Raw genomic sequence first — 18,773 nt, 5'->3', positions numbered from 1 at the left:
CGCGCGTTGCATCACGGAGACTGCGCCTGCGTCGGCGGAGACTGCGCGTTGCGTCGGGGGCGTCAGCCCGGCTGCGGCGGCAGCGGCGGCGGCGCGGCCGCGGCAATACCTGTAGTCCTGGCAGTGGTTCTCCGTGTAATTTAGAGCGTTGTCCTCACCAAACCACCCAGAGAACAGGAACCGAAACTCCTAAGTAAGTCTGCGGCTAAGTTCAAGACCACACTCCCCGGCAAGTACTGCAGAAAGTGAGTATTAAGAGTGGTAAAATCGCTAATATTTTAGATGGAGGGAACTCAAAAGTCTGAAAGTGGGAGGAAAGTAGGGTGAAGAGGAAGGTGAGAGCGTCAAAGTGAGGCAAAAGCGTTTCCTCCTACACAAAACGACGTAAGAAGAATAAAAGACCCAGATCACTCCCTCCCTCGGCTCAGGTTCAAACCCTCAGAACTGTTCACCCGCCAGCCCCTAAGAGTTGACTAAAAATGAGTGTTTGGTAAAAAGCAGGCTTGCCTTGCAACCAGGATTCTTCTTAACCGCGTTTTCCCTCTTTTCAGTATATACGGTCTATGTATTAAACTCCCTCTGCTCGGTAGCTAGGACAAAACCACCACCTAAGGCGCGTGACAGTGAGGTCTTCCTCCTCCTGTCTTTTGGAAAGCACTTGCTCACGTAAACTGCCTTGGGCCCGCAACCACAATTTCAGCAGAAATGGCTAAGAAGAGGGCTGCAAACAGAAACGCGATCTCTCAAGAGATCCCCATCTAATTTTGGGCATCACTGATCAAGAACTGCCATAATGTGAATCTCTTAAATTAAATCTTCTTAATTTTTAATATCTTAGCCTTAGGGCCCACTGAGAAAGAAAAGAGAACCCAGGAGTGTCATTCCTCATAATCTGTGATGTGTGCACTTTACATATATATTTTTAATTGTGCAGCTCTAATAGCCAACATGAGTCATTTCATTAACTGAAGCCATCTGCAGTCTGCTGCTATTACTTCTGCAGATCTTAGCAAATGGGTTCCTTTTCTATTTACTGACTTGAAGAGAAGAAACTGAATTTCCTACTTTGTCTTTTTAAAGCTGCCCAGAAAGTGGGAAAACTTCAAAGAACCAAATCAAATTGAGTTCCTCTTTAATGCAAATATATTCAAAGGAAAGCAATTCAAAACACATTATTTGAATAATGGCATCAAAACACAACCTTATTAAAATTTCATTAAGTGTTAGTAACATAGAATTTTTGTTTGTAATTCAATATGAAAATGCAATCTGATAATGGCCCTGGAACTGCAAATCTAAATGTAAAATGATACTCCATGTTGTGATGCAAGTAGGCTAAGATCTGGGAAACTATGAGTAATAACTTTCTGCTCCACGCAAGATCTAACGATATATCCTCAAGCATCCATCTTAATGACAGATGCTTACTAAGAAAAACAAATACATCATCAAGGCATTCTTTTCTTTTTTTTTTTTTTACAATGAGAAAATTCATCTGCTTCATTTTCCTTACAAATTTGGACTTATGTTAAACCTCCTGCAATCAAGAATTCTGCAGAGGTCCCTCCAGAAGGATCAATTGTACCCCAAGTTTAAAAAAAGAAAGGAGAGTGAGAGAAAGAAATCAGCAACCAACAGATGAAAGAGAAATGGAAAATGAGATGAAAACCTTTGTCAACAATTAGGCTGCATTTTCAATATAAATCTACAGTGTCCTTCAGCAGCATCTTAATTCAGATTGTTATACTCAAAATAAGTCAGAAAAGATACTGGTTAAAACACCTCTCTACACTGTCCAGGAGAATACAGGTGAGAAAATACAGACATGTAATAATAGTATTAGAATGAACTTTAGGCATTGCATGAAGTCATCCAGACCACCCTTCATTTGAGAATGACATGGATGTTTGGGGGAAAACTGTAGTGATGATGATAATAACAACACTGACAGTAATAATAATACATAAACAACAGCTGACAGTTATTACAAAGGTAACTGTGGGTCAGACTCTAAGTGGTCTACATGTATAACACTTCATTTAATCACCACGAAAACCCTATAAGACCTGTGTGTGATGTTTCTCTTCTCACAAAGGAAGAAACCGGGGCACAGAGGAAAATATTAACTATTTGGGATCCTGTAGCAAATAAGTGGTGGATCTGGTTCTAAATGAAGACAGTGTCCTTCCAGACACTGCTCTTAACCATATGTTGAAACGGAACAAAAATATGATGTCCTTGAAAAAGCAAAGGTATGGAGTTAGATGGACCTACATTAGAAAACTTTGTGATACCAGGGGAGCTACTGACACTCCTTTCTGTCTCCAAATCAACAAAATGAGATTACCATAGTCTTTCCTTATCCCGAGGGAATACGTTCCAAGACCCTCAGTGGATGCTGAAACTGCAGATACCACTGATTCCTATATATACTGTTTTTTCCTATACATGCATGTATACCTATGATAAAGTTTACCAGTTAGGCACAGTTAAAGATTAAAAACAATAACCAATAATAAAATAGAATTATAACAATGTATTTAATTAAAGTTATGTAAATATGGTCTGTCTCAAAATGTCACCCTTCTTATGATGTGAGATGATAAAATGCCTACGTGATGAGATGAGTTGAGGTGAATGACACGGCACTGTAGTGTTAGCCTGTTACTGACCTGAGAGGAGTCAGGAGGATTGTCTGCTTGCACAGGGCAGCTGACCAAGAGTAACTGAGAGTGAAAAGTGAAACCACAGATAAGGGGGGGTCTACTGTAATAACGCAGGCATCAGGGAACTAATGAGATAGTCTTGTCAAGTACCTAGCTGGAGTCTGGGACAGGGAAGTTGGTAAATTTGTTTCTTTCCACGGGGTTTATGTTAAGGAAAATATCTGAGGACTTTGCAAAGCTCTATGTAGAATGTTATTTACTGACGTGAAACACTTGTACACACAAAAATGAGGAAGAGTTCTGGAAAGAAACAAATATTGAGTTGCTATTAAAATTATTTTCTTTTAAAAATGAAATTCAGTGTTGATTGTCTTGCTTGGGAGATAAAAGCCTGCTTCCCTCCCCCACCACCCCTGCCTGCTGCTCTTCCTACTTGTGGTCTTTCTCTCTGTCAAACGAATAAAAATAAAATCTTTAGGAAAAAAAAGAAATATATTCTCAATGATTTTAACTTCCCATGACACCATGCTCTAGCAGTTATACACATTCGGATTTTCAGCAAATTCAGTGTGACTTGAATATGACATTTGTGACTTTGTTCAGCCAGTGAAGTAATAAAGACAAGTGGGGTTTGTTTGTTTGTTTGTTTTTAAGATTTATTTATTTGAGAGAGACTATGAGAGAGGGAAATCAATGTGGGTCTCTGTCCTAGGACCCTGGCATCATGACCTGAGCCAAAGGCAGGTGCTTAACAACTGAGCCATCCAGGTGTCCCAAGACAAGAGGTTTAAAAAGAAAAACATTTTCAGTTTTTGTTAATGACCTTAATACTTTTAGTACTAGACCCAAAAGAAAAGTACTTTTATTACTAGACCCAAAAGAAAAAAAAAGGAAAAATTCTTTGAGGCAGAATTTAGCTAGCTAAGATTTCGAATGCATTGAACAAAGAAATGCCTACCAGTTACCAGTTGCTCTTTAGATGTCTCTGAGTAATTAATTGCTTTATTTCATCTCCTTGGTAGCAAATGACTGCCAACAAGCTCTAATCATCTTTATTATCTACTGGATTCTCCTCTTCATTCACTGGTGTTTCTTGCAGAACCAGAGAAAGATTTTAAATTTTCTGCCAACCACATAGTACAAAAAGCAGGTAAGGGCTTTCTGGGGAGAAAAGCAATGATAAAAGCATGCAGCCACCATATATGAGCAGCTTCACTGCCTTTTCCAGTGAAAGAAAGTGGGACAGTGTGCAGCATGTGACCAAAGGAGTTGGAGCGGGGGAGGCAGATACTATTTTGGTGAGTAGACGGGAGGAAAAGGATTCCAGATACTATAATGGTTGCAATAAAATCCTTTGTGTCCACTCATTTGTAAAAGATCCATACAGGTTAAATCATACAACAGGACTCCTCAATAACACTTTGTCCCTCATGGAAGAATACTTTAAATGACAACAGGGCTTCCACCAACAGAGCTGGTTGAAGGGGCTGGAGAAGTATAGCTTGAGGAAATAGCTCTTTCCAAGCATTGCAGCCATTTGGCCCAGAAACACCTTCTTAAACTCTTTTCAAGAAATAAAAACCTTCCAGTTATACATGATTATGGAAATCATTAAGGTCATTAAGGTCTAGTAAATTATAAAATTATAGACACATATGGTCTCAAGAGTAGCCAGTAAGTTTCTTGTTTGCTTGTTTTGCCTCTTGCTGTGCATCTTTATTCCTTTAGGAACTGCTTCTTCCCACCTCTACGAGACCATGTTAAGGCTCTACCTTTCTTTCCTGAGTGCAGGAGATTCAGACCAGCCACAGCGACTGGCTCAGAAGTCCAGTCAGCATCCTTTCAGAGGTTCACATAGGTCCTTTCTCCAAGCCAAGAAGCGGAGTGGTGATGTAAGCCTAACCACCTTTGCTTTTGCTTGGACATAGCCTGCCTCATGGTGAAGCCAACTCAAAGATCTAAGAGATGGAGATATAGTCTTAATGCTGCCATCTGAATTCCTGGATCCCAACTTCAAAGTCAGATTCCTGGGGTTAACTACTTAGGGAAGCAAGTCAAATCACCTTTTGCTTTATCTGCTTCCTATTAGTTCTCCTGCCTTGAAACTGGAAAAATTCTGGCTAAACAGTATCCAAACTCAATTAACCAGGAGAAAAGTGGGTACTAAGGAATGAGACTTGGTTTCAAGAGAATGGAGCTATACAAAGTGAATATTACCTATAAGGTGATTGAATGCAATGAGAGGTGATCTGAATACAGTTTGACATTTTATTATTTCTGGGCATGTTCTGTGATTGAGGAATGCTCTTATGATTTTAACTGCTAGCGATAAGGCCAAAGTAAAAATCATGAAAGACTGTTTTTCCATGTAGAATATACATATGAGCTAATCTGGTGATTTACCGCTGAAGAAAGAAGTTTCAGACAACCTAGAACATCTCTTAAAAGTATTTGTTATTCTAGAGTAGCTGTGTTCTCCATTTTTAATGCAAAGCATTTTGCCACACCTTTCAAGGTGACAGAAACCTCATTCTTTTCATGTAGGTTTCACTGTAGCCTACAACAGAGGGATACTCACAGGGCAAGGATACTAAGGAGGAGAATGGACAAGGCTAATACTCAGAGAGGGGCAAGACAGATAACCTGTTTGGAGAAAAATGAACAAATTGAAATGGATTAAGAATAAAAGAAGTGAATGAGAAAGAAATACGAAAATACTGAAGGCAGACAAGAAAAACCTCCATGTATACATAACTGGTGGTCCTGAAGGAGATAACAATTAAAAACTGAAAACCAGAAATAATACTCAGAGATGGCTGTAGGAATCTGGATAGATGGTGGGCATGCACAGACCCCTTGTCTCTGATCCCTTCTCCTTCCTGGTTCCATCCCTTGACTCCCTTGAGCTAAATCAGCAACGAAAGCAGGTATGCATTCAAGGCTGGAGAGTACACAAAAGCCATGGTTGCTCCAAAATCTCCAAAGGAGAGTGTACAGGCTTCTTCCTCTCTGAGATGCAAGTGAGAGCTTGGGTACCTGATAAGGAGAAAGCCTGCCCCTTCCCAAGGACTGGGAAGACCCAAGATCCTGTGGTACTTGTGGGTATTCAGTTGGCAGAAAGCCATGTCTCTCTTCTGAGAGCGCCTACAGCTCTGAGGGTAGTCCTTCAAGAGCCTGTCCGGGCTGCTGACTTACTGTCCTCAGAGGAAGCCTTACAGGAAGGTCAAATGCTATCAGGCCTTGATATTGGGAGAGGCCTTGAGCAGTTTCAAGCCCATTCAGCCTGGACTCCAAGAGGCCGCATCATGGTGCCTCAGGAGACATGTCAACAGTGTGGTGTTTGATTCACAGTGGCTCATAAAAGCAAAGTCTGCTGTGCCAGAAACTTCTGGGCCTCTGGCCACTTGCCAGCCTACTTACCAGTAACTCCAACAGCATGAGCTGTAGAGGAAAGAAGTGCAGAACCTGGCACAGGTGAAATAAGAAAATGGCTCATTAAAGAAGATCCAAGAATTTAGAGAAGCAGTAAAACTGACAAAGAGCTACACTGACCAAGAAAGAACACCCAAATTAATAAAATTGGGAATGAAGGAGGGGATATCACTACCAATCTCAAAAAAAAAAAAAAAATTAGAATGCTATGAGCAATAAAAAACCTATATAACAACAAATCAGATAAATTTGGTGAAATGGAAAAATTCCTAGAAAGTCCCAGATTTCAAGAAGAAATAGAAAATATAAATAGGCCTACAACAAAGAAAGATTGAATTAGTAGTTTAAAAACCTCCCACAAAGAAAAATCCAGATCCAGGTGGTTTCATTGGTGAAGTCTACCAAAATTCTTTAAAAATAATTTAAACCAACTCTTTACAAACTCCTTCAGAAAACTGAAAAGCCAATTCCCAGCTCATTCTGAGTCCAGTATTATCTTGATACCAAAACCAGACAGTAAGAAAACTACAAACCAACATCCCTTATGAACATAGATGCAAAAATCCTTATCAAAATAGTAGCAAATTAAATCTAATAATATATAAAACAGATTGAAGACAATCCCTGTCAAAATTCCAGCTGCATTTTGTACAGAAATTGACAGGCTAATCCTAAAATTCATAAGGAAATTCAAGGGGCCCAGAATAGCCAAAACACTTAAAAAAGAACAAAGTTGGAGGACTCACATTTCCTCACACTTCTACAATATGTTAAAACTTACTACAACACTATGTTAATCAAAGCTGTGTGGTACTGGCCCAAGCATAAACATACTGTTATGGGATGAATTGTGTCCTCCTCCTCCTCCTCAAATTTATAAGTTTACATCCCAATTCCTAGTACCTCAGAATGTGACTGAATTTGGAAATAAGGTCTTTAAATGGGTTAAGTTAAAATGAGGTCATTAGGGAGGGCTGCTAATCCAAAAAGACTGATGTCTTCAGAAGGACACCATTCGGGGGCACCTGGGTGGCTCAGTGGGTTAAAACCTCTGCCTTCAGCTCAGGTCATGATCCCAGGGTCCTGGGTTCAACCCCTGCATCGGGCTTTCTGCTCGGTGGGCTCTCTGCTCGGCAGGGAACCTGCTTCCCCTCCCCTCTCTACCTGCCTCTCTGCCTACTTGTGATCTCTGTCTGTTAAATAAATAAATAAAATCATTTAAAAAAAGAAGAAGGACCCCATTCTTCTTCATCCCTGAAAGAAGCACCAGGGATGTGTGCACACAGAGAGAAGGCCATGTGAGGACAGAGTGAAAAGGCAGTGGTCTGCAAGTCAAGAAGAGAGGCTCAGGAGAAACCACACCAATGAACAGTTTGATCTTGGACTTCTAGCCTCCAGACTGTTAGAAAATAAATTTCTGTTGTTTAAGCCACCCAGTCTGTGGTATTTTGTTATGGCAGCTCTGGTAAGCTGATACCCATATAGAACAATGGAGCAGAAGTGAGAGTGCAAAAGTAAATCCACACATCCATGGTTAGAAAGAGGGACTGAGGTAATTCAATGGGGGTAACAAGAGACGGTGCTGGAATAATGGATATTCACATGCAAAAGAATCAATTGAACCCTGACCTCACACCACACACAAAATTAACTCAAAGTAGAATATGGACCTAAATGTAAGAATTAAAACCATAAAACTCTTAGAATGAAACACAGGGGCAAATTTTCATGGCCTTGGGTTTGTCAATGACCTCTTAGATAAGAGACTAAATGCAAAAGTGATAAACAAGAAGATTGGTAAGTTATACTTCATCAATGTTGAAAACTTGTGTGTGTCCAAGGATACTCAAGAAAGTGAGAAGGCAATCTACACATTCTGGGGGAAACTGTTTGCAAATCATGTATCTAATAAGGGACACATATGCAGAAAATATAAACAACTCTTGGAATGTAAGGAGACAACAGAAATCCAGTTTAAAACTGTGCAAAAGATTTGAATAGACATGTCTCCAAAGATGTAAGAATGGCTAATCACATGAAAAAATGTACAACATAATTAGTCATTATGGGGATCCAAGTCAAAACCATAATGATCTACTACTTCACGCTCCAGAATGGCTATAAACAAAAAAGGCAGATAATATCAAGTGTTAGCAAGGAGGCAGAGGGATTGGAAACCTCAGATATTGCTGGTGGGAATGTAAAATGGTACAGCTTTTGTGGAACACAGTTTTATAATGGGGAATGGGGAATGACCACTAAAGGGTATGAGATTTCTTTTTGGGATGATTGAAAATGTGACAAAATTAGATAATTATGGTTGCATAACTCTGAAGTATGCTAAAAAATATTGTATACTATAAACAAGTATATTAATAAACGTATTTTAAAAAGAATCCGAAGATGGTCAAGCTGAAGAATCTTGAATAAGTTTTTCCTTCTGAAGTGTAATGAAATGAAACAGAAAAGAAGACAAAGAAAACAGTAACGAGAACCATCGAATGGATGCAGTTAAGACACCCAGACTTTCTGGATCAACAGCAACAGAAAGAATTTATAATTAAAAAGTTACACTAGAATGGAGCAGAGTCTACTGTTGAAATAGTGATTTTTTTCCATTAGCACAAAAATGTTTATATTTTGGGCAATTAATGAACATCTTTATACTACATGGTTTATGGAACACAGTTTCATCCTTCCTCTGCCACCAGTTTCCTCTGGGTCCTGGAAGACCTCTCACTGGTTAGGTCTCAGCCTCTTCACCTGCAAAAAGGCAGGGCTAAGTTAGGCAAACTCTTTTCATCTGTAAAATACTATTAATATATGAAAGAATTCTGAGGTTAGGCATCCAACTCTTGATTTGGGCTCAGGTCATGATCTCAGGTTTGTGAGATTGTGCTCTGCATCAGGCTCTGCACTGGGTGTGGTTTCTGCTTAAGATTCTCTCTTTCTCTCTAATAAAATACGTGTGTGTGTGTGTGTGTGTGTACTTATATAAAAGAATTCTAAATCAGAAATCATACACAGATGTTAAAAAGGAAATAGCCCCTCCTGAAAGTAACATTTAAAGAAATACCTGGTTCCTTGTTTATTAGATGTCAGTATGCTGGATCATCCTGAGTTTCCCAGAGCATATGCTGGTAAAACAATAAATTTCCTAACTTGTCTCTATTTTTCCTTAAGTGACACAATTCTGTGACTTCTAGGACAAGTGGAGTTCTCCATTTAAACTACTCTTTGGAAATGAATCTTTAACAGCAGCAAAATATCTTGAAGAAATGGGGGCTATGCTTGTTTCTGCTGCTTCCTGCCATCCTGTAACAGAGACACCAGAGAAAGGTAGGCTTTGGGGGGTTGCCTTGGCCCTTGGGTATTCTTGAGAGAAGAGCAAAATAAAAAGATAGGTCGTAAAATCAGTCATGCAGGCATAGTGATCCAGTGCTTTCAGAATTGGATCTTCCCACTCATGAGCAAGAACAAGTACCTGTTATCTCAGAGATCCACCATATCAAAACATGCCAACCTCACTGTGAAAATAGCTTCTGAATTAAGCATAGTGCAATGTGTATAACTTAATTCAGGATATTCACAAAAATACAAAATCAGTTAACATCTGGAAAAGTATGTATAGGTATATTTATGATACATGATTTTAAACTAAAACCTTCTTTGTTTTACAAGCTTATTTTTTATTTCTTCATATAACCCTGAACTGAAAGCAAGATCTACTGCAATGAAAAATAAAGTAGCACCCCCTCCAAAAGCGGTTCAGACACATACAATGGATTAATAAGCAAGTCACTCACAATTTTAGGTACACATGTGCTCCTGATTGGGCTCAACCTTGACATGATCTCTCTTACCCTGATGTCATCACTTTACTAAGCTATATTCTATTAAATGAATTGAATTTGGTTCCCACCGTGTCTAAATTATGACAGCTGGGAACAGTGAGGTTCTATACAAGAACGATATCAGGATCATGAAACTTAATAAAATCCAGTGTGAGCATGATTCAGGTGAGACATGTCACCTCATTGATTTTGGGATTCTGTCCACTCATCTGAAAGGCTGCCCATCTGGTAGAAAAAGATAATCTTACTGAAAAAGACGACGACGAAGAACAGCGACAATCGTTTTTTCAGTTAATACAGAAAATGAGTATTTTCAAAGACTAAGAATTGATGTAAAGTATCTTCCTACCTAGGGGAAACAAAGTCAGATGCTCTGTCCTTTGTACATGGGCAACCCTTTCTCTTACCCAGACTCTCGCTCACCTGGACTAAAAGGTATGATTGTTGCCTTTCTTAGTATGAAAACTGTTCAAATGAGCAAAATCTGCGCTCAACTAGAACTCTCACTCCTGCTCACTTGTCTTTGAGCATTAAAAGACTGAATGCTACCCTATTTCCATGAAAACTTGCAAATCATTTAGGGCATATCTAACAACCCTTCTAAATAGAGAAGTTGGCTACCTCATTTGTTACAAAGTTACTAGTTCTCTAAGAAGGTACCCTCAGAAACTCAATATTAAAGGAACCTTAGTCCCCTATCCTCTAAGGCTTTCCTTGCATGTACATGAGATGTTTTGGCTGCTAGTGGAGCATTCAGAAGCCTTGAACAAAGAAAATATTAAGAATGGCATTCCAGGCAATAAACAAGTTTGATCTCATTTGGACAAAAGGAGGCACAAATAAGTCCTAGGGAAGGAAGAAACAGAGAATGGGTAAGACAGAACACACATTTTAATGTCAGGGAAAATGGCAACTTTATAAATACAAATATTGCTAATTGGGGGGAAATCGGATGGGGTGATGAACCATGAGAGACTGTGGACTCTGAGAAACAAAACTGAGGGTTTTGGAAGGGAGGGGGGTAGGGAGATCGGTGAGCCTAATGGTGGGTATTAAGAGGGCATGTATTGCATGGAGTGCTGGGTGTGGTATATAAACAATGAACCTTGGAACACTAAAAAAAATAAAAATAAAGTTAGGTATGAAAATAAAAAATATGTTAAACGGCAAACATCTATCGGTGCTGTGGTTGAGAAAAGTGATTCAAGGAAGAGATAAAGCCCCACACCTAAGCTGAGAATCACATGCATCCAGGAAGGAAGAGCGAGCAGAGGGGAACCTGCTGCCTACTTACATGTCTGACCCAGCTGGCTGGCTGCAGTGTTGCTTCCCACAACCAGGAATCCACTGTGGGAAGGACAGCCCTAAATGCACAAGGGGCAGAGGAGCTCGGTTTTCTGAAGGACTCCTGCCTCTTGAAGATGGCAACATACTGTCTTCTGGCTGGATAAACCAGGGCATCTTTCTTGAGAAGTGTGACTTTTTTAAAAAAATTCAGATTTTACTAATCTCACAGGTTTGAGAGAGGTGGTGTGGGAAAAGCAAATGTTAGCTAATTAACTGTTTCCTGGGATATCCAATCAGTCATTAAAAATGTGCTTGTGCAATTTTCTTGAGCTGCTCAACTGTTTATAATTACCATTGGTTCATACTACTCACGCATGTTTTCTTTTCCCTTCACATTTATTTCTAAGCAAATTACCTAACTCAGTGTGGTTATTACTCTAGATTACTCTGGATATATTACTATATATTGTGAAACTTCACACAGTAATTAATGTGGATATATCTGTTATGCTTAATCCTTTGTGCCCAGGTGTGATTATTAGGTGCAAATTACAGAAATTCAGCTCAACTCAATTGCCATTTAATATTAACATCCATTCACGTGTTCATTTGATTAATCTTACTCAAGGGTGATATTTTCTAAATTTATAAGTGAATTATACAACCCACATAACAAGTGACTGGTTTAAGAGTGGACGTGTGGCCTAGTCCTGGCCAATGAGATACTGAATATTTTGGTGATATGTGGGGAGAGGGGCATCTGAAAAATGTTTACTTGCTCTCAGAAAGAGGTTCACAGGAAAAAAATTCTTCTACTAGACATTTTATATCTGCATGTAATGCCTCAAGCAGTGGCAGTCTTCTAGTGACCATGAGCAGAACTAAGCTGACACATCAAAATATTGAAACTGGTAGAATGAAAAGCTGGAGAGAATCTGGATCTTGGATGACTTCTCTGGGCCGCTGAACCAACTAACTCTGGAGCAGCCCACCTTTGAACTTGTTATTTGAGAAAATTTATGTCCTTTGTCATTGAAGGTTTTGTGAATTGGGTTTTATGTAACTTATAGCCCAAAGCATCCCAGCTGACATCTGTAGATAAGAGAATCCCAGCAAAGGGAATATATCAGTTGGTTGTTCAAACTTTACCTGGTGAAGCCAGGGCTCCCAGTTACCCGCCATGTGCCAACCCCCTTCATCTAGCTCTGAGATCTAGTGTTTCAATATCAGCTTGAAATACTGCTGAAGGTTGCGGTACAAGACTGCAAGTTGGCAGTCAGCCTCCCTCCCTATGGCAAAAAGACATTTAGATGTTATCGAGGACCTGCGAAGGGGGAGGAGCTATGATTTGCCCCGATATCCAGAGTCTGTAAGTTAGAAAGTTGGAAGTCCTGTAGATATGTCCTTATATTTCATGGACCTCACCCTAGCCTCAGTGATGCCCATCAGCCAGTGGTTCCTTTTGAGTACCCGCTGAGGAGTTTACTCTCGCTACACACTAGAACTTCAAAGGATATCACAAACTTCCCATCGCTCAATTCACTGTTTCAAGCAGGGTCATTTCTCTACCTGCCTGATAGACTTGGCATTTTAGCTTCCCAAGGCCATCTTCCAGGAGACTGAATCTTCAGTTCTCTGCCACTTGGCCTGTACTGGTCCCTGGCCCCTAAAGCCCTACTCTATGCTACAGACTTGGTTCCCAGTTTTCTTGGAAAGAGAAGACAAGAAGTTACAACCTGAGGGTCTGGAGGTTTTCAGGAGTGCCAATATGTCCTGGCTGTGTGGACTCATGCGGCATCCCCAAGTCTAGCCTTGTTTCCTGCCTATAACTGTTAGTAATATGATGAAGACCAGGAGACAGCTGAGCTCTGAGAGCCCCAGGATGGCCAGCTAGTCACATGTTCTCTCCTGCATCTGATGATGCCTGGGGTGGAGGTATGTCCAGAGGCTGACCTGCTATTGCTCCCGATGGCCTTTGATAAGGGTGCAAGCTTAGCACAGAGAGCCAAAATCAGTGACTCTACAGACCAAAGATAGCATGGAGAGGCTTCATCTCTGGCAGAGCTCAGAGTGAGAAGCAACTATCCCAAGCCAGAGTTGGCAACCCAGGGGCCTCTGAGCAGGAGAGAGGGAGCCCACATGACTTACCTGAGGTGTTGGCCAGCTGTCTCCATTGACAGAGAAGTTGCAATGTAGGTCTGAAGAAAGTCTAGCTCTATCTGATTCTGAAAATGGACACCAACCCTATATATTCCTACCCCGCCCTCTGCCATACCTAAAGTGCGACAATGTAGTTTGCCAGCCCAGCTGCCCCTTCCCCCCAGAGGGAAAACGGTCCCACCCTATCTGCCTCCATCTCTTCCTGTTACTCTGCCATGGCCTTAAGGGGGATCTTGCCATAGCCACCAGCTAAGCCCAAATCAGCACTGGGGGAACTCCTAGCAAAATGATCAGGCGGAGCAAACTCACGTGCACACTGAAGAAGCATAGTGGTTTAAAGAAAGGAGAGAGCCAAACTCCAGAACAGATGGCTACTATGGAGCAGAACAAATAGAAGAAACAGAAATAGACTATCCAATAAAAACACAATGAGAACACATAAGGAGACATGATTAGAGCACAATAAAATGCTTCTAGAACAGAATAATTCTCGGTTTTTAAATTTAAAATTCTAGGAGAGGTACTGTAAAAGAGAATAGTCCCTGCTGAAAACCAAATCACTTATTTAAAAGGTTCAAGTGAAAGATGTGTCACACAGTACAGGACAGAAGTTAATGGAATAAAAATCAATCACAAGGGAAATATCAAGATATGAAGGGCAGAGAAGGAGGCAATATTATATAAATCACAGAAGCTTGGGAGAAAAAACATATGACAGAATAAGCAAAGAAACCATATAAAAGGAAATGCAACTCAAGTCTTCAGATTTGAAAGGGCTCTTCAAAGGCAGAATTTAGCCCCATCCTTGCTAAAATTTCTGAACTTCAAGAATAGAAAAGTTGTACAAGCTTCCAGACAAAAAGAGTTAAGTTGTTTCTAGAAACAATCAGTCTAATATCTCATTTCCCACTTGTAAACCAAAAATTCTCTACAGAGGCAAGCTATTATTACGTGAGTACAAAGGAATAGATTATGGGCCTTGCAGAGTGGGAAGCAGGTGTCCCAGGTATCCTCTTTGAGAATACTCCAGTATATTCTCACCAAAGAACCAAATCAAACAAGGACCTATGGGAGGTGAAGATAGTTTGATAAGCATTAGGACAAATCTTACAATATTTATTTTAAAATCTTAATGGACAATGACAACGTGAATGTAAATGATACTACATTTGTTCATCATGATTCTCGAAGTAGAAAAAGGAAGATTTTGGTTAAGAGCCTGGACCCAAACAATCTCAGCATATCCCAGGAATAAGAAGAGGCAGGAGATGGAATATAAGGAAAAATGATTGTAAGGGTCTTGTCCAGACAGAGTGAGATCAAGAGGACAGTGAAGAGAACTTCAGTGGGAGGGTGTGCTATTTATTAAGGTATGGTCTCTCTGTTCCAAATCCACTGCTCTCTCGTGCTGGGGTTGGATCTCTGAAAGTTATGTTTTTCTTCTGTTAGACGCCTTTCTGTTGGGTTCTTCTAATAAGGGGCAATAGGGTATCCTGAAAAGTGGGGCAAGGGGTAGGACATGCTTCTTCCTGTTTGCTTGCTCTTCTGGTCAGTAAGGTCCTAGCAGTACCCCCTGCCTTGGCATCAGCAATTGGTTCCAACCTCTTTGAACACTCGCAAAACCAGCTTCATTGTGCTCTCACATGGGAATGATCAGCAGCAAGGTACATCCTTGTAGATATTAAAGGGATATGAGACTATGAATTACAGTGTTCACCAGTACTTTTGAAAACCAATGAAATGGGCAAATTCCTTGGAAAACAATCAAACAAAACATATACAAGAAAAAATACACAAGGTTATAACAGTCCTGGGAACTACTGAATCTGTAATTCCAAGTTTTCCCTCAAAAACAAAACAAAACAAAACAAAAACAAAAATCGCAACCTACGAGACTTCACTAGTGAAATCTACTGAATGCTTAAATGAGAGATAACATCAGTCTTAAATAAATGCTTCCAGAAAAGAAAAAGAGAAACTATTCCCATTGTGTTGTTTTTTTTTTAAGATTTTATTTATTTATTTGACAGATACAGATCACAAGTAGGCAGAGAGGCAGGCAGAGAGAGAGAGAGAGAGGAGGAAGCAGGTTCCCTGCTGAGCAGAGATCCCAGAACTCTGGAATCATGGCCTGAGTCGAGGGCAGAGGCTTTAACCCACTGAGCCACCCAGGTGCCCCCCCCCCCCGCATTGTGTTTTATAAAGAAATCACAACTTTAATATAAAAAGCTGACAAGGACATTTTAGAAAAATGAAGATAAAAGGCCAATCTCCCTCACAAATATATAATCAAAAGCCCCAAAGAAAACATTGACAAACAAAATCAAGAGATTCAGCATTGAGAAAGCTGAGTTCAATCTAGGAAAAGCAAATTGGCTGAACATTCAAAAGTCAATCAAGGTGATTCACCTTATTAACAGAATAAAATATATTTTTCATATGGTCATCTCAAAAAAGAAAGAAAAGTCGAGGGAGAAAATTCAATATCTATTCATGATCTTAAAAAATACTAACAAAACAAGAAACTCAGAAATCTGGAAAAAGAAGGGAACTTAACTTATCACTGCAAATAATCTGCATTAAACATCACTCTTTATTGTGAAGTATTGAAAATGTTCCTCTGAGATGAGGAGTAAAAGTTATAAAGATTGAAAAAACCAAAATTGTCTTTTTCTTTCAAATGACATGATTCTATATGTATAAAATTCAAAAAATGTACAGATAAACCATTAGAATTAATAAATTATCAAAGTAGTTGAAGATCCACATGCATAAATGAGTTTTATTTCCATTTTTCAATGACAAACAGAAAATGGAATTAAAATAAATGCCATATGTGACACATTTTCCCAAAGATGGATCCCATAAGACTCTTGTACTATAATGTGGGTGGTTGCTTCTCCCACCAAGAAGTGGGGACAATTTTTCCACCCCCTCAAACATGGGCTAACTTTGTGACTTGTTTTGAACAACAGAGTGTGGCAGAAGTTGCATCATGTGGATTTTGGAGCCTACGCCTGAAGAGCCCTGCATCTTCTGTTTTTGTCCTCCTGGAAAACTCCCTTTCACAGTGCTGTCTTTGCCGTGGACAGATGCCCAACCAAACTAATAAGTGATGACAGGAGAGGCATCAAAGTTCTGAATATGTAAGTGAGGCTATTGGAACTGACCACCAAGCATCTTCCAGTCATAATCTGAACACCATCACAGGAGGGACTCCAGGCAAGACCAACAGAATACCTAGAGAGGGGCGCCTGGGTGGCTCAGTGAGTTAAAGCCTCTGCCTTCAGCTCAGTCATGATACCAGGGAGCCTGCTTCTGCCCCCCCTCCTCTCTGCCAGCCTTTCTGCCTACTTGTGATCTCTGTATGTCAAATAAATAAATAAAACCTTAAAAAAAAAAAAGAATACCCAGAAAATCATCAGGGATAATAAACTGTAGGTATTTAAGCCGTGACATTTTGAGGTGGTTTGTGGCACAGCAGGAGATAACTGATCACTATGCACATCACTGCCAAAAAAATTAAAGATGGATAGATAAACAGGATTTATAGCTAATGAAAAATATGTAATACCTCTACTCAGAAATTTATAAAACAAAATATTATCAAAAGAAATTAAAGATGGTCCAAATAAATATTCATAGGATGGAAAACACACTGTGATAAAAATGTCAATTATCTCCATATTGATTTACTGATCCACTAGAATCCCATCAGAAATTCTAGCAGGGTTTCCTCGTAGAATTTGACAAGCTGACTACAAAATTTATACAAGAATGCAAAGGGCCATGAATAGCCAAACAATCTTAAAGAACCACAAAGTGCTTACTTTATTGGATACCAAGATTTACTCACAAAGTTTTAGTTATTTAAGACAATGTATGGTAAAGTCAAAAAGACCAAAAAAGCAAATAGAGAATCTAGGAAGAGACCCATAGATATAAGAATACTTCTACATCACAGGGATGATATTGCACAGCAATGATGGAAGACTATCTTTTGAATAATTGGGTCTAGGTCAATTGGATATTTATGTGGAAAAATAAAACTATATTTTTGGATCATAAAAAAACTCTCAGTAAATTATAGTTCTAAATTCAAAAGGGAAAATAATAAGACTATTTAAAGTTAACAGAGGAAAAAATCTTTATGACCTTGGGGTAGGAAAATTTTATTTTAATCTAGACACCAAAAAGATCATTATGAGGTGAAAAGGCAAGCCCCTGAATGGAAGAAGATAATATGTGTGTGTATATCTACGTGTGTGTGTCCTTCTGACAAATTACAAACAACTTGATAAAGGAAGGGCCTATTTCCGGAAAATATATAAAAACTCTTTAAAACAAATAAGTACCTACAACACAATGGAAAATGGGCAAGAGCTTTTTATAAGTACTTCACGAAGGAGGGTATCCAAATGTCTAATAAACATATGAAAAGGCATTCAGGCTCATTAATAACTAAGGAGATACAGAATAAAACTATAGTGAGATACCATGATTCACCCACCATATGGCTCAAAGGAAAATCACTGGCAACACCAAGTATAGGTAATAATGGAGAAAAATGGAACTTTCGTACTCTGCTGGGGATAATGTAAACTGGAACAACCACTATGGAAAATTATATGACATTACCTATTAAAGCTGAACCCATGTACCCTAGAATTTCACTTCTGGGTAGTGCACAAAAAGATACTTAAGTGAATGTTCATAGCATTATTTGCAATAGCCACCAAATTGAAATAATCTAACTGTCCATCCACAATAAAATACATAAATAAAATGTGGGACATACATACAGTAGAACACAATACAGCAACAAGAACTAAAGAACCACATCTAAATGCACCAACACGAATGGATCTCATTCTTTCTTCGTTGCTTTTGTGCCCTGCCCTCCCCGGATACACGTACCAGAGGGACCCTCTTAAAAGCCTCTCCTCTGCTCACCATTACAGAGGTCCCGACCTTACTTAGGGTAAAAGGCAAAGTCCTTTAAATCATCCACCAGCCTCCTCACCAGCTAAGCCCCCAGCTGCACCTCTAACTTCAAGGCCTTTTACTTTCCCCTTGGACACTCCCCTCCAGCCCCACCTCTCCTTGCTGTTCCCAGAGTATGCTCTGTACTGGCTATTCCCTCTGCCTGGAAAGTTTTCCAACCCCACCCCCTCCTAGGCCTCAGTCAATGGATGGATGGATCACACAGCTCACTCTCACCTCCTTCAAGTCTCCAGCAACAGGAGAGCACCTCTCATCACTCTATCAAATAGCCCTTCAGTCCTCGTATTCCTTATGTGCTTCCTGGTTTTCCTTTTTTACTCTAACACTTACCTGCATGTGGCATAGGATTTATTTACCTTTTTTTTTTCTA

General features: G+C 39.7%; 1 protein-coding gene and 1 long non-coding RNA gene across 3 annotated transcripts in view; one reads left to right on the top strand and one right to left on the bottom strand.

Annotated features, from left to right (window-relative positions):
- The window catches only part of ENTREP2 (endosomal transmembrane epsin interactor 2), a gene marked incomplete at both ends in the record, with an annotated part of 474,734 nt that overhangs the window by 136,660 nt on the left and 319,301 nt on the right, over nucleotides 1–18,773 (bottom strand). The gene's annotated exons all lie outside the window — the stretch shown is intronic.
- Nucleotides 38–16,854, top strand: LOC308346463. Of its 2 annotated transcripts, none has more exons than XR_013967184.1 (3): nucleotides 38–245; nucleotides 9,282–9,437; nucleotides 16,375–16,854. It is a non-coding gene; the product is annotated as an uncharacterized lncRNA (long non-coding RNA). The 2 variants fall into 2 exon arrangements; XR_013967185.1 differs by having other exon boundaries at nucleotides 46–245; nucleotides 9,305–9,437.

The sequence above is a fragment of the Martes martes genome, assembly GCF_963455335.1.
Source record: "Martes martes genome assembly, chromosome: 7".
NCBI classification, from domain to species: Eukaryota; Metazoa; Chordata; class Mammalia; order Carnivora; family Mustelidae; genus Martes; species Martes martes.
The sequence above is the reverse complement of the archived record's forward strand: the minus strand, read 5'-3'. Positions and strand labels throughout refer to the sequence as shown.